We start from the raw sequence: 12798 nt of genomic DNA, 5'->3' as shown, positions 1-12798 counted from the left end.
ACTTGTTCATTTATTTATTGAGAAAAATAATCCAATAATACATGTATTTGTTGGAAAAAGTATGTGAATATCTGGGGCAATGCCTTCTACAAAAGCTATTTGTAGTCAATTGTTCCAATCAATGAGATTGGAAGTGTGGCATGTGGAGGTGCCTACCCTATAAAAAAGACACACAATCAGGTTATTGACAGAACCTGCTCTTCAAGAAAGATTTGTTTATGTGCACCATGCCTCAATCAAAACAACTTGCAGAGGATCTTAGAAAAACTGTAAAGATGCATGAAAATGGAAAAGACTACAAAACCTTTTAAGGCCTGAGTGTTCATCAGTACACAGTAAGAGAAATTGTCTACAAATAGAGGAAATTCAGTACTGTTGCTACTCTCCCTAGAAGTGGGTGTTCTGCAAAGATCACACCAAGAGCACAACATGCAATGCTGAAGGAGGTGAAAAAGAATCCAAGGGTAACCGCAAAAGACCTGCAGAAATCTCTAGAATTCACTAAAATCTCTGTTCATGTGCCCACTATAAAAGCACAGGACAAGAATGGTGTTCATGGAAGGACACCACAGAGGAAATCATTGCTCTCCAAAAACACTGCTGCTTGTCTCAAATTTGCAAACTGGTCCCTGGATGTTCTACAAAACACTGGGACAATGTTCTGTGAACAGATGAGACAAACGTTGAAATTTTTGGCAGAAATGCACATTGCTATGTTTGGAGTAAAAAGAGCACTGCACATCAACACCAAAACCTTATCCTAACTGTGAAGCATGGTGGAAGGAGCATTATGGTTTGGGGCTGCTTTGCTGCCTCAGGGTGTGGAAAGCTTGCAATCATTGAGGGAACAATGAACTCAAAGTTGTATCAAGTCACTTTACAGGAGAATGTCAGGATAGCAGTCCATCACCTGAAGCTTAATAGAAGTTGGATAATGCAACAAGACAATGATGATCTAAAAGACAAAGAATAAACAAACAACAGAATGGCTTAAAAAGAAGAAAATTTGTGTTTTGGAATGGCCGAATCAAAGACCTGACCTTATTCCTATAGAAATGTTGTGGAAGGACCTGAAGCAAGCAGTTCATGCAAGGAAGCCCACCAATATCCCAGAGCTGAAGCAGTTTTAAAAAGAGGAATGGCCTAAAATTCCCTCAAGCCGATGTGCAGAACTGATCAACGGTTACCAGAAACGTTTGGTTGAAGTTACTGCTGCATAAGGGGGTCCCACCAGTTACTGAAAGGAAAGGTTTACATACTTTATCTAACAAATAATGTAATATTGGATCATTTTTCTCAATAAATGAACACACGTAATGTCTTTTGTGTTATTATTTAATTTGGTTCTCTTTATTTAGTTTTAGGACTTACATGAAGAATTGATCACATTCTAAGTCATATTTATGTAGAAATAGAGAAAATTCTAAAGAGTTCACCACTGTACTACCGTATACAGAGGCATGCAAAAGTTTGGGCACCCCGATCAAAATTTCTGTTACTGTGAATAGCTAAGTGAGTAAAAGATGACCTGATTTCCAAAAGGCATAAAGTTAAAGATGACAAATTTTTTTAATATTTTAAGCAAGATTACTTTTTTATTTCCATCTTTTACAGTTTCAAAATAACAAAAAGGAAAAGAGCCCGAAGCAAAAGTTTGGGCACCCTGCATGGTCAGTACTTAGTAACACCCCTTTGGCAACTATCACAGCTTGTAAAACCTTTCTGTAGCCAGCTAAGAGTCTTTCAATTCTTGTTTGGGGGATTTTCGCCCATTCTTCCTTGCAAAAGGCTTCTAGTTCTGTGAGATTCTTGGGCTGTCTTGCATGCACTGCTCTTTTGAGGTCTACCCACAAATTTTCGATGATGTTTAGGTCAGGGGACTGTGAGGGCCATGGCAAAATCTTCAGCTTGCGCCTCTTGAGGTAGTCCACTGTGGATTTTGAGGTGTGCTTAGGATCATTATCCTGTTGTAGAAGCTATCCTCTTTTCATCTTTAGTTTCTTCTTTTTTTTTTTACAGATGGTGTGATGTTTGCTTCCAGAATTTGCTGGTATTTAACTGAATTCATTCTTCCCTCTACCAGTGAAATGTTCCCCGTGCCACTGGCTGCAAAACAAGCCCCAAAGCATGATCAATCCACCCCCGTGCTCAACAGTTGGAGAGGTGTTCTTTTCATGAGATTCCGCACCCTTTTTTCTCCAAACATACCTTTGCTCATTGCGGCCAAAAAGTTCTATTTTAACTTCATCAGTCCACAGGACTTGTTTCCAAAATGCATCAGGCTTGTTTAGATGTTCCTTTGCAAACTTCTGACGCTGAATTTTGTGGTGAGGATGCAGGAAAGGTTTTCTTCTGATGACTTTTCCATGAAGGTCATATTTGTGCAGGTGTCACTGCACAATAGAACAGTGCACCACCACTTGAGTCTGCTTAATCTTTCTGAAGGTCTTTTGCAGTCAAATGGGGGTCTTGATTGGCCTTTCTAGCAATCCTACGAGCAGTTCTCTCGTAAAGTTTTCTTGGTCTTCCAGACCTCAACTTGACCTCCACCGTTCCTGTTAACTGCCATTTCTTAATTACATTACAAACTGAGGAAATGGCTATCTGAAAACGCTTTGCTATCTTCTTATAGCCTCCTGCTTTGTGGGCATCATTTATTTTAATTTTCAGAGTGCTAGGCAGCTGCTTAAAGGAGCCCATGGCTGCTGATTGTTGGGACAAAGTTTGAGGAGTCAGGGTATTTATAAAGCTTTGAAATTTGCATCACCTGGCCTTTCCCAACAATGACTATGAACAAGCCATAACCCTAACATGCTAATTAAGGTCTGAGACCTTGGTAAAAGTTATCTGAGAGCTCAAATCTCTTGGGGTGCCCAAACATTTGCATGGTGCTCCTTTCCTTTTTTTCCACTCTAAAATTGTACAAAACAAAAATGCACTAATCTTGCTTAAAATGTTGAAAAGAATGTTTCATCTTTAACTTTATGACTTTTGGAGATCAGTTCACTTTCTACTCACTTAACTATTCACAATAACCAAAATTTTGACCAGGGTTGCCCAAACTTTTGCATGCCACTGTACATACTTTGAACTCTTATCCATTGGAACAGGATAAATATCTCAAACCTCAAAGTCGTAGCCTAATGTAGAGACTGCCTTGAGCTCAGCGAATCTGAAAAATATCATTGAATTCATCTCCATCTGATCACATAAATGCTTCTCTAATTTAAAATCACAAATGAAAGACAATTCCTGCAATGATCTATGTCATAATGAGGTTTCAACCTGAATAATTTATTTATTTTGAGATACAACACAGAACAGGTCCTTCCAACTCAACAAGCCACACCACCCAGCAACTTGCCTATTTAACCCTAGCCTAATCACAGAACATAGAAACACAGAAAACCGACAGCACAACACAGGTCCTTCGGCCCATAGATCTGTGCTGAACATGTCCTTACCTGAGAAATTACCTAGGGTTGCCCACAGCCCTTTATTTTTCTGAGCTCCATGTACCTGTCCAGGAGTTTCTTAAAAGACCATATTGTATCCGCCTCACCACTATCACCGGCAGCCCATTCCACGCACTCACCACTCTCAGCGTAAAATAAAACTTACCCCTGACATTTCCTCTGTACCTACTTACAAGCAACATAAAACTGTACCCTCTTGTGTTATCCATTTCTGCTCTGGGAAAAAGCCTCTGACTATCCATACAATCAATGCCTCTCATCATCTTATACACCTCTATCAAGTCACCTCTCATCCTCTGTCGCTCCAAGGAGAAAAGGCCGAGTTCATTCAACCTATTTTCGTAAGGCATGCTCCTCAATCCAGGCAACATCCTTGTAAATCTCCTCTGCACCCTTTCTATGGCTTCCACATCCTTCCTGTAGTAAGGCAACCAGAACTGAGCAGAGTACTCCAAGTGGGGTCTGACCAGGGTCCTATATAGCTGCAACATTACCTCTCAGCTCCTAAACTCAATCCCACAGTTGATGAAGGCCAATGCACCGTATGCCTTCTTAACCAAAGAGTCAACCTGCGCAGCAGCTTTGAGTGTCCTATGGACTCGGACCCCAAGATCCCTCAGTTCCTCCAAACTGCCAAGAGTCTTACCATTAATACTATATTCTGCCATCATATTTGACCTACCAAAATGAACCACCTCACACTTAACTGGGTTGAACTCCATCTGTCACTTCTCAGCCCAGTTTTGTATCCTATCAATGTCCCGCTGTAACCTCTGACAGCCCCTCACTCTATCCACAACACCCCCAAACTTAGTGCCATCAGCAAATTTACTAACCCATCCCTCCACTTCTTCATCCACGTCATTTATAAAAATCATGAAGAGCAGGGGTCCCAGAATAGATCCCTGAGGTACACCACTTGTGACCGACCTCCATGCAGAATATGACCCGTCTACAACCACTCTTTGCCTTTTGTAGGCAAGCCAGTTCTGGATCCACAAAGCAATGTCCCCTTGGATCCCATGCCTCCTTACTTTCTCAATATGCCTTGCATGGGGTACCTTATCAAATGCCTAGCTGAAATCCATATACACTACATCTACTGCTCTACCTTCATCAATGTGTTTAGTCACATCCTCAAAAAAATTCAATCAGGCTCGTAAGGCAAGATCTGCCCTTGACAAAGCCATGCTGACTATTCCTAATCATATCATACCTCTCTAAATGTTCATAAATCCTGCCTCTCAGGATCTTCTCCATCAACTTACCAACCACTGAAGTAAAACTCACTGGTCTATAATTTCCTGGGCTATCTCTACTCCCTTTCTTGAATAATAGGACAACATCCACAACCCTCCAATCCTCTGGAACCTCTCTCATCCCCATTAATGATGCAAAGATCATCGCCAGAGGCTCAGCAATCTCCTCCCTCGCCTCCCACAGCAGTCTGGGGTACATCTCATCCAGTCCCAGTGACTTATCCAACTTGATGCTTTCCAAAATCTCCAGCACATCATCTTTCTTAATATATATATGCTCAAGCTTTTCAGTCCACTGTAAGTCATCCCTACAATCACCAAGATCCTTTTCTATAGTGAATACTGAAGCAAAGTATTAAGTACCTCTGCTATCTACTCCAGTTCCATACACACTTTATCACTGTCACACTTGATTGGTCCTATTCTCTCACGTCTTATCCTCTTGCTCTTCACATACTTGTAGAATGCCTTGGGATTTTCCTTAATCCTGTCCGTCAAGGCCTTCTTATAGCCTCTTCTGGCTCTCCTAATTTCTTTCTTAAACTCCTTCCTGCTAGCCTGATAATCTATTTATAATAATGATAGATCTCTATCATTACCTAGTTTTTTGAACAATTCACAATGACCAATTAACCTACTAACTGGTATGTCTTTGGAATGTAGGAGGAAACTGGAGCAGCCAGAGAAAACCCACGTGTTCATAGAGCAAAAAATACAAACTCCTTACAGATGACATCAGAAATGAACACCGATGCCCCAAGTTGTAATAATGTCACGCTAACCACTTCGCTACTGTGGCACCTCATCCTGAGAATATGCTCATCCTGGACCTACATCCATTACCTTCCGACTTGAGCAGAATTGCTACCTTAGTGCCAAGCAGAGAAAGCTATGAAGCCAAACAATTTACAAGCAGTGTTCCAGAAAGCAAGACTGTGGCAGCTGAAGGCGCTGCCATCAACGTCGAGGGCAAGTGAGACTGCCAAAGGGTTTAAAAGGGATGCATCAGTGGAAAACAGTGAACAGGCAGAATGGAAAGTGACTGAAGCAACGTGAAAAGGAGATTTTCTATTTAAAAATCAAGGACGATCGGGCAAGCTGATCAGTTTTTGAACAATTAGAACTATGGAGAGAAAAATACTGGACAAAAAGCCAGCAGCACTGAGCTGCTCAAACCACAGGTCACAAAAACATTAACAGATATTTCTGTGATGGCACACATCCTGCGAAGAATCAGAATACAGAAATAGGCCCTTCAGCCCATCACTGTAGTACATACAGACATCAATTACCTGTCTATACCATAAAACCATAAGATATAGGAGCAGAATCAGGCCACTTGGCTCATTGAGTCTGCTCTGCCATTTCATCATGGTTGATCCATTTTCCATCTCAGCCCCAATTTCCTGCCTTCTCCTCATAATTCTTCATTCCCTGACTGATCAAGAATCTATCAACCTCTGCCTTAAATATACCCAATGACTTTGCCTCCACAGCTGCCTGTGGCAATGAATTCTACATACCATCTCTATGCTAATCAAATTTACCAGAACTTGGCCTGTAGCCCACAATGTCTCGGTGAATCAAATGTTCATACAGATGCTTCTAAAGTGTTGTGAAAGTACTAATCTCCACCATCTCCTCAGACAAAGAATTACAGTTTCCAACCAACATCGGAATGAAGAAACCTCAGATAATCTCTAAACCTCTCACTGCTCACCTTAACCCTTTGCTCTGTGATTATATGCATTTCTGCCATGAGAGTTTTCCCCCCTATTTACTTTGTCTGTGCTTCTCTATTTTTATAAACACCTGATTTAAGAAACCCTGCCCAACCCATCTCTCCTCATAACTGCAACATTTCATTCCAGACAACATCCTGGTGTACCTCAAGTGCAATTGGTTTAGTATCCAAAACTGGACACAGTATTCCAGATGTACACAAACCAGTGCTTTGTAAATTGAGCAGCAAGTCAGGCAACATCTTTGGAAGTGAAAGAACAAATAATGTTTTGGGCTGAAACCTTTCACCAGAACTTGCCTTTATAAAGTTGTAACAAAATCTCCATGGTCTTATGCTCTATGCCTAGGCTAAGCAGGCAAACATCCCACATGCCTCCTTCACCACACTGACAACCTGAAAATCACTACAAGCTTTTTATATTTCATATTGTAACTTACAGTAATTTTTAATGTACTGATTGTATTGCTACCGCAAAACAGTTTTTACATATATCAGTGATTATACGTCAATTTTGTGCAGCCAACCTCTGATTTTTTGGACTTCTGCACCAAGGTCATAGAGTCCTACTATTCATCATATTTATCCTACCCTTACTAGAACATCACGCATTAAAATGCATCATGTCACAGTTCTTAGAACTAGATACCATCTGCTATTGACCTGCCCAATGTATCAGCAGATCAATAATTCTCTCGCCTAAATCTACCCTGCTCACTATTAGAATCAGAATCAGGTTTGTTGTCAATGACAATATAGGCCAATACTTTACAACAAAGATTCAAGGCGTGTTTTAAATTTAGTATGACATGTAATCAAACTAGAGCAAAATTATGACAGTTGAGGGGCCAGGAAATGCACTGCAGTCCTTAGAAGGTGGTGATAAGTGAAGGGCAAGGCGGCAAAGAATTGGTATACTATGACCTACTCATACATTACAACATGGGAACAGACTATATAATCTATTTTCCACATGTTCACTTTTCATAGTAATTATAGTAGCACTAATCCTCTCTGATATCTTTATCTATCACTTTCCTTCAACCATTTAAATGTTCCCTAAATTGACATGCAGAACTTCAACAACTAAGAATATCACTGTGCAACCATAACATTTCAACCTACTGTAGCTCTTCCCAGCACTACAATACTGTTTACTCTTAAATAATTTGGGTATTGGATGTTACTTTGGCTTGCCACTTTATCTTTGCCAGGCAGTTAGCAAGCAACTGTCATTGTGGCTGAAAGGAAGTATAATATTCTTTGTTTCTATTTGATAAGTCAGTCTGCTATATTAAAATAAAACTGACAAAAAAGTGAGGACCGCAGCCAAATGTTTATCTTTCAAGTTACAAACAAAATGTCTGTGCAGGTGTTTCATTTGCAATTGTAGATTTACCTTAAAAAATGATAGTAATGTTACCCCAGTCTCCACATATTCTGCAGTATCAACAAAACACCAACTCCTCTCATTTTATCCTTTAATAACAAACATAGAAGGATTCACTAATGCACAATCTCAAACCCAATGTCAACTAAGCTTGGTTTTTTTCTAGTTCATAATTTGATCCAATCTCAAAATTGAAATTTGTTTATTGTAAGGTTCATTGCAAGTTCCTGTACATTTCGAGGTGTAGTAAAGCTGACATGATCAGAACTAAAATATGAAAATTAGGAAGACCACTACATCTTTGAATATAACATTCCAACCAAAGATACAATATATCTACAAAAAGAAAACAGTATGAAAAATGGTTTGAAAAATATGAACAGTTACTGTTTGAAAATAAATACATTCAGGAAAATAAATACATTCAGTAAAATAAAATGAATTAAAGTGATCAGATTTCAGGTATCTGATAAATATTCAAAATTCATAACCCTCTTGACTAAAATTCTATGACTTCTGATTCAACTAAGTACACACAAATCATTATGACCATGAAAAACATACAATAGGATTCCATTAATTTTTAGAAATATATATTAATAGTTCTACTAGTATCACCAAAAAATGCATTTTGTTTTCCCTTTTGCACTCACTTTGCCAATGTATGATTCCTCGGCAGTAGCAGCCCAAAATAATTACTCTTTATGTAGGATGTCAATAAATTAGTCAACTGTGAACAGTGCCTTTACCAAGCCTGATCATTTCTTCATAACACCCACATACACACAATTTCCAATAACAGTTACTGCATCGTGGTCAGACGAAAAATCTTGGCTGCTCCCAATCCCGCCCCACACATTCATCTCAACCAAGTAAATGAGTGCTGAAACAGATCCAGAGGCCCACTGTTAACCCCAATGAGATAAGCCAAATTATCACAGACTAGCAACTGAACAAATTATCTGCATGTACAGTTTAGTGAAGCAAATGGCTTGCCGTTATCAAGTAGTCATCAATGAACACTCAAGATAACAAATTGTGATCTAGAACAAAAACATGTAATCCCAAAGATAAAAATCATAAAGACAGATGAAAATATAAAATAAGTATTTAAGACTTCACAATAAATGTGAAATCAGTGCAGACACATTCCCATTTCATTTAAAATCTATTTAATTTCAGGCTAGTTTCCTATTCCTTATTGGCAAACATTTTTCAACTTCAATGCAATGAATATACAAAACCAGTTTTCCCAAGTCACATATCATATTATGATATTGTATACTTTGCATTCTGAAATAGTTCTGCAATGCAAGTCAAACTGTGCAAAAATTTGAAGCATGGACAATCACTGTACAGCAATTTAATAAAATGCAGCTATATATAATTAGCCATTTACTGCAGATAGGTTGTGTAACAAAAATTACAAGTGACCTTCTGAAAATTGTTCAGTAAATACATTTTAGCATTTGAATTAACTGTTCTTTCAGTCTATGGTCCAGTTCTGTCAATATGTTGTTAAAAATTTAAGCCTTGTTCTACTGGGCCTTTAATAATTTTGAGCTCTGGGTATAGAAAATAAGTTGATTTTGTCGCATTACTAATCAGGTCCTTCTGCCTTATGAAAATATGGTAAACCAAAATAATCATGAAGATAGATAATGCACAAAAATTCCATTCTAAAGTTTAAAGTAATGGAAGACTCAGAACAAAAAAAAGTATGATATTCATGCTTATAGGATATGTCAGGCTACCAGACTTAAACAACTGCTGTAATTTTTGAAACAAACAAAAAATCCTAAAATCTAAAATGGTCATTAAAATATTTAGGAAGGCTGTTATGTAATATCCAGTGAGTGTGCTGTGTACTTAGTGCCAAAATTATGGCAAACAGCAGTTCAAATTTGAGCAATGAGCTCAGGATAAAAGGCACAAGATATTAAATGACCTGACATAAAGCTCTAAATAAACGAGCAGAGCAAAATCAAAATGCTTGCATGTGCATAAAAAGTACTAGTCTGAATTTTACACTATAGTTCATACCCAAGGTAATGTTATTAACTTGCAGATTGTTAAACATTCCTGCATGCACTTGTAATAAAGAAACAAATCTGGTGTCTAAATTTCATAATTTAACAGAAACACAACCAACTTCTATGCTTCCCTACTGCAAGAGTCAAGGAGTCTTGAATGCCGCTTCCATTGATTTACAGTGCCACACCAACTTTTTTTTTGCAATTCCTTGATGGAAATTTTTTCATGTGCCAATTTCCAAGTTGTAAGACTCTTAAGGGTGTAAACTGTGCACTGTAATTCACAGCAAAATTTTCCAAAAATTTGTAAGTAATCAAAGCAGCCTGCTTGGTTGGCATTCTGTCCACCAACATAAATATTCACTTTGGCTATGGTGTGTACCATCCTCCTCTCAAAGCAATAGTCTTTACCATCTAAAAGGAGAAAAGGTGCAGCAGGTGCAGAGGTAAATTTCCCCTCCTGGTCCTTTATTGCTAGGTCCGGGTTCTGGAATTCCAAACCCAACAGCAGACTTGGAATAGCTTTGCCAGGCTACTACTGATTTAACATGACAGCTCACCATCACCTCCTCAAGGGGAAGGAGTATGTAGTAAATTTTGGCTGTGCCTATTCCATAATTTTTAAATTACAGGCTTAATAACTCCCATACATAATAGAAACTTAAATATGGAGTCAAGGTCTACAATGACTTCAGGAAAAACTGAATCCCATTGAGCAAAAATATAGTCACAGCAGTTAACAAATTAAAATAGCTCCTCCCCCCCCCCCCCCCCCATAAAACACAACCTCTCTATCAGAATATTATTGGACACATCATTCACCCAATACCAAGACAAATATAGTCTGGGTTTCACTCATTCCTTCCATAATGGCTAACTGGGGCTTTGATAGCTTGCATGCAAGATTAAGTATTTCAACCCACCAGAATGTCATTGTCATTCTATTTATCACAACCTGCATAAACATTTTGCAGGCTCAGAGGGTGAAAAACATCTCAGCACTAATCAGCTGGTACCAACAAAACATTCACTACCTTATTACTTTCTCACAACATCATAATTCCCATATAAGTACAGATGGAAAGTACGTCCAAAAGCCTGGGCTAAAATCACTTATAATCTCATTTTTATATATTTAATTACCTAATTTTATTGATCACATTTTTGCTGCAGATGAAGCAAAATTAAATCTTGCAAACATTTGGAAATTTCTGTCAGTTTATATTGATAAAAATGCACTGTCCTTTCTAAACCTTCTGACCCAAGTTATATACCCCTTGCTTATTACCTTAAACAGTAATTTAAACATTGTCAATTCCTCTCTAGATACACATGACATTAAACAAATACAAGCAATTTCAGGTCAACTTATAACTCTCACTGCAATGACCAATAGATATATAAAATAATTGCTGAACTAAACTGCATTCTAGTATATTTTTCTTCACATAGCTATTTTATTAAACCTTTAACATTTGAAATTCACATGATCTGACAATACATTTACAAATATACAGGGTAGTTTCTTCAACAAAATATTTTTCTTCAACAAAATGCACAAAGTCATTTCTTGGTAGACATTGCTTTCGTTCCTTAGAAGTCCAAATTATTAAAACATTAAATAATTTTGCATATCATATTCAATCAACATGAAGTGTGGCTACTTGATTTCATGTAGCATAATTAACTCCACCCCATATATTTTTTTAGAAATCAGGTTTCCAATGTAACGCAGCATTGATCAATGCTTGCAATTGACAGGACTGAGGGAGGGATAATTATGCATTTTTTTATTTTAAAGGAACAAATCATTTACATGGATCACGAAAGAGAGGGAGTGAACCCAAAAAAAAACCTCTTCAAAAAATTGTAAACACCAACCTTTTAAAATATATATTGTCACGATCCTTTGCAGCTTTGTAAACACTCGAATGGTGTGCAACTTAATAATTTACAGTAGAGATCGTGAGTATTCTTTGCACTGTGCTTCAAAGCACAGAATCTGCCCTGCTAATAAAGCCTTTCTTTATCCTTCCAATGTTTTTTTGCCTCTCCCCTCTCTGACAAACAGACATGACGGATGTACGCAAGCCCGTAGCAGCACTGCAGTCAGAGCAGAGAGGGAGGAATTTGGGGCAGCGGAATTCTGATTTTTTTTTTGCTCTGTCTTCTTATGAAGATACACAACAACTGGGAAAAGGGAGGGTGTGGGGGTGAATTAAATATACTGATCCAATAGAAGGGAAACGCTCACTCACCCAGTCGGGTAGGCACGGCTGCCCTTCCAGTTAGAGGGGAGACAGAGAGACCCCGAGGAGGTGGGGGGGGGGGGGAGAGAAGGTGGGGGTGGAATTAATGTCAGAAGTGGAGCAAAACTCCTCCCAATGTTATTTTTTTTCCCGTTCCCAGTCCACACTCGCTCAAGATGGCGGAAGTAGAGGCACGGATTATGCGCACATTTACCTCAGCGACCCGGTCTCGGCCCCCTCCGAGCGCCAGCGGCCGCTTCCAGCATCCGTCCCTCCCGCCGCTTCCTCCACTCCGGCCCGCCGCTGCCCGTGCTCGGCCCAAGGGGACGAAGAGAGAGAGAAGAAGAAGAAAAAAAACAACCCCTTCACTGTTTTTTTTCCCCTTTACCCCCCGTCTTTTTACGTTATAAAGTGCTTTCGGTAACCGTGCACACACTCACAAAAAAAAAGGCGAAGGCTTCCGTCTGTGTGTGATGGGGAGGGGGCGGGTGGAGGGTGGGGGTTGGTTTGGTTTCTCTCTGCCCTCCTCACCCTCTCCCCCGTCTCCGTGTCGCTCCAACGGGAAGCCCCGCAAATCCCGTGCACCCGCCCCGCTCGCTCCCATCGCGAGATCTCTTCCCTCCTCCTCCTTCCCCACCCACCCCTCCGCT

General features: G+C 39.3%; 1 protein-coding gene across 3 annotated transcripts in view; it reads right to left on the bottom strand.

The window, feature by feature from the left end:
• The window catches only part of taok1a (TAO kinase 1a), a 159980-nt gene extending 147265 nt beyond the window's left edge, over positions 1-12715 (bottom strand). The window contains exon 1 of one of the 3 annotated variants that reach the window (XM_073053384.1): positions 12589-12715. The gene's annotated coding sequence lies outside the window, so the exon portion shown is untranslated. Of the gene's footprint in view, positions 1-11780; positions 11800-12362 lie in introns of those variants that run through there. The other 2 variants (XM_073053382.1, XM_073053385.1) reach the window with 2 other exon arrangements.
• Positions 12716-12798: the final 83 nt, after the last annotated feature.

Source organism: Hemitrygon akajei, chromosome 8, assembly GCF_048418815.1.
Source record: "Hemitrygon akajei chromosome 8, sHemAka1.3, whole genome shotgun sequence".
Taxonomy (NCBI): domain Eukaryota; kingdom Metazoa; phylum Chordata; class Chondrichthyes; order Myliobatiformes; family Dasyatidae; genus Hemitrygon; species Hemitrygon akajei.
Note: the sequence above shows the minus strand (reverse complement) of the source record. Positions and strands in the feature narration are given on the sequence as shown.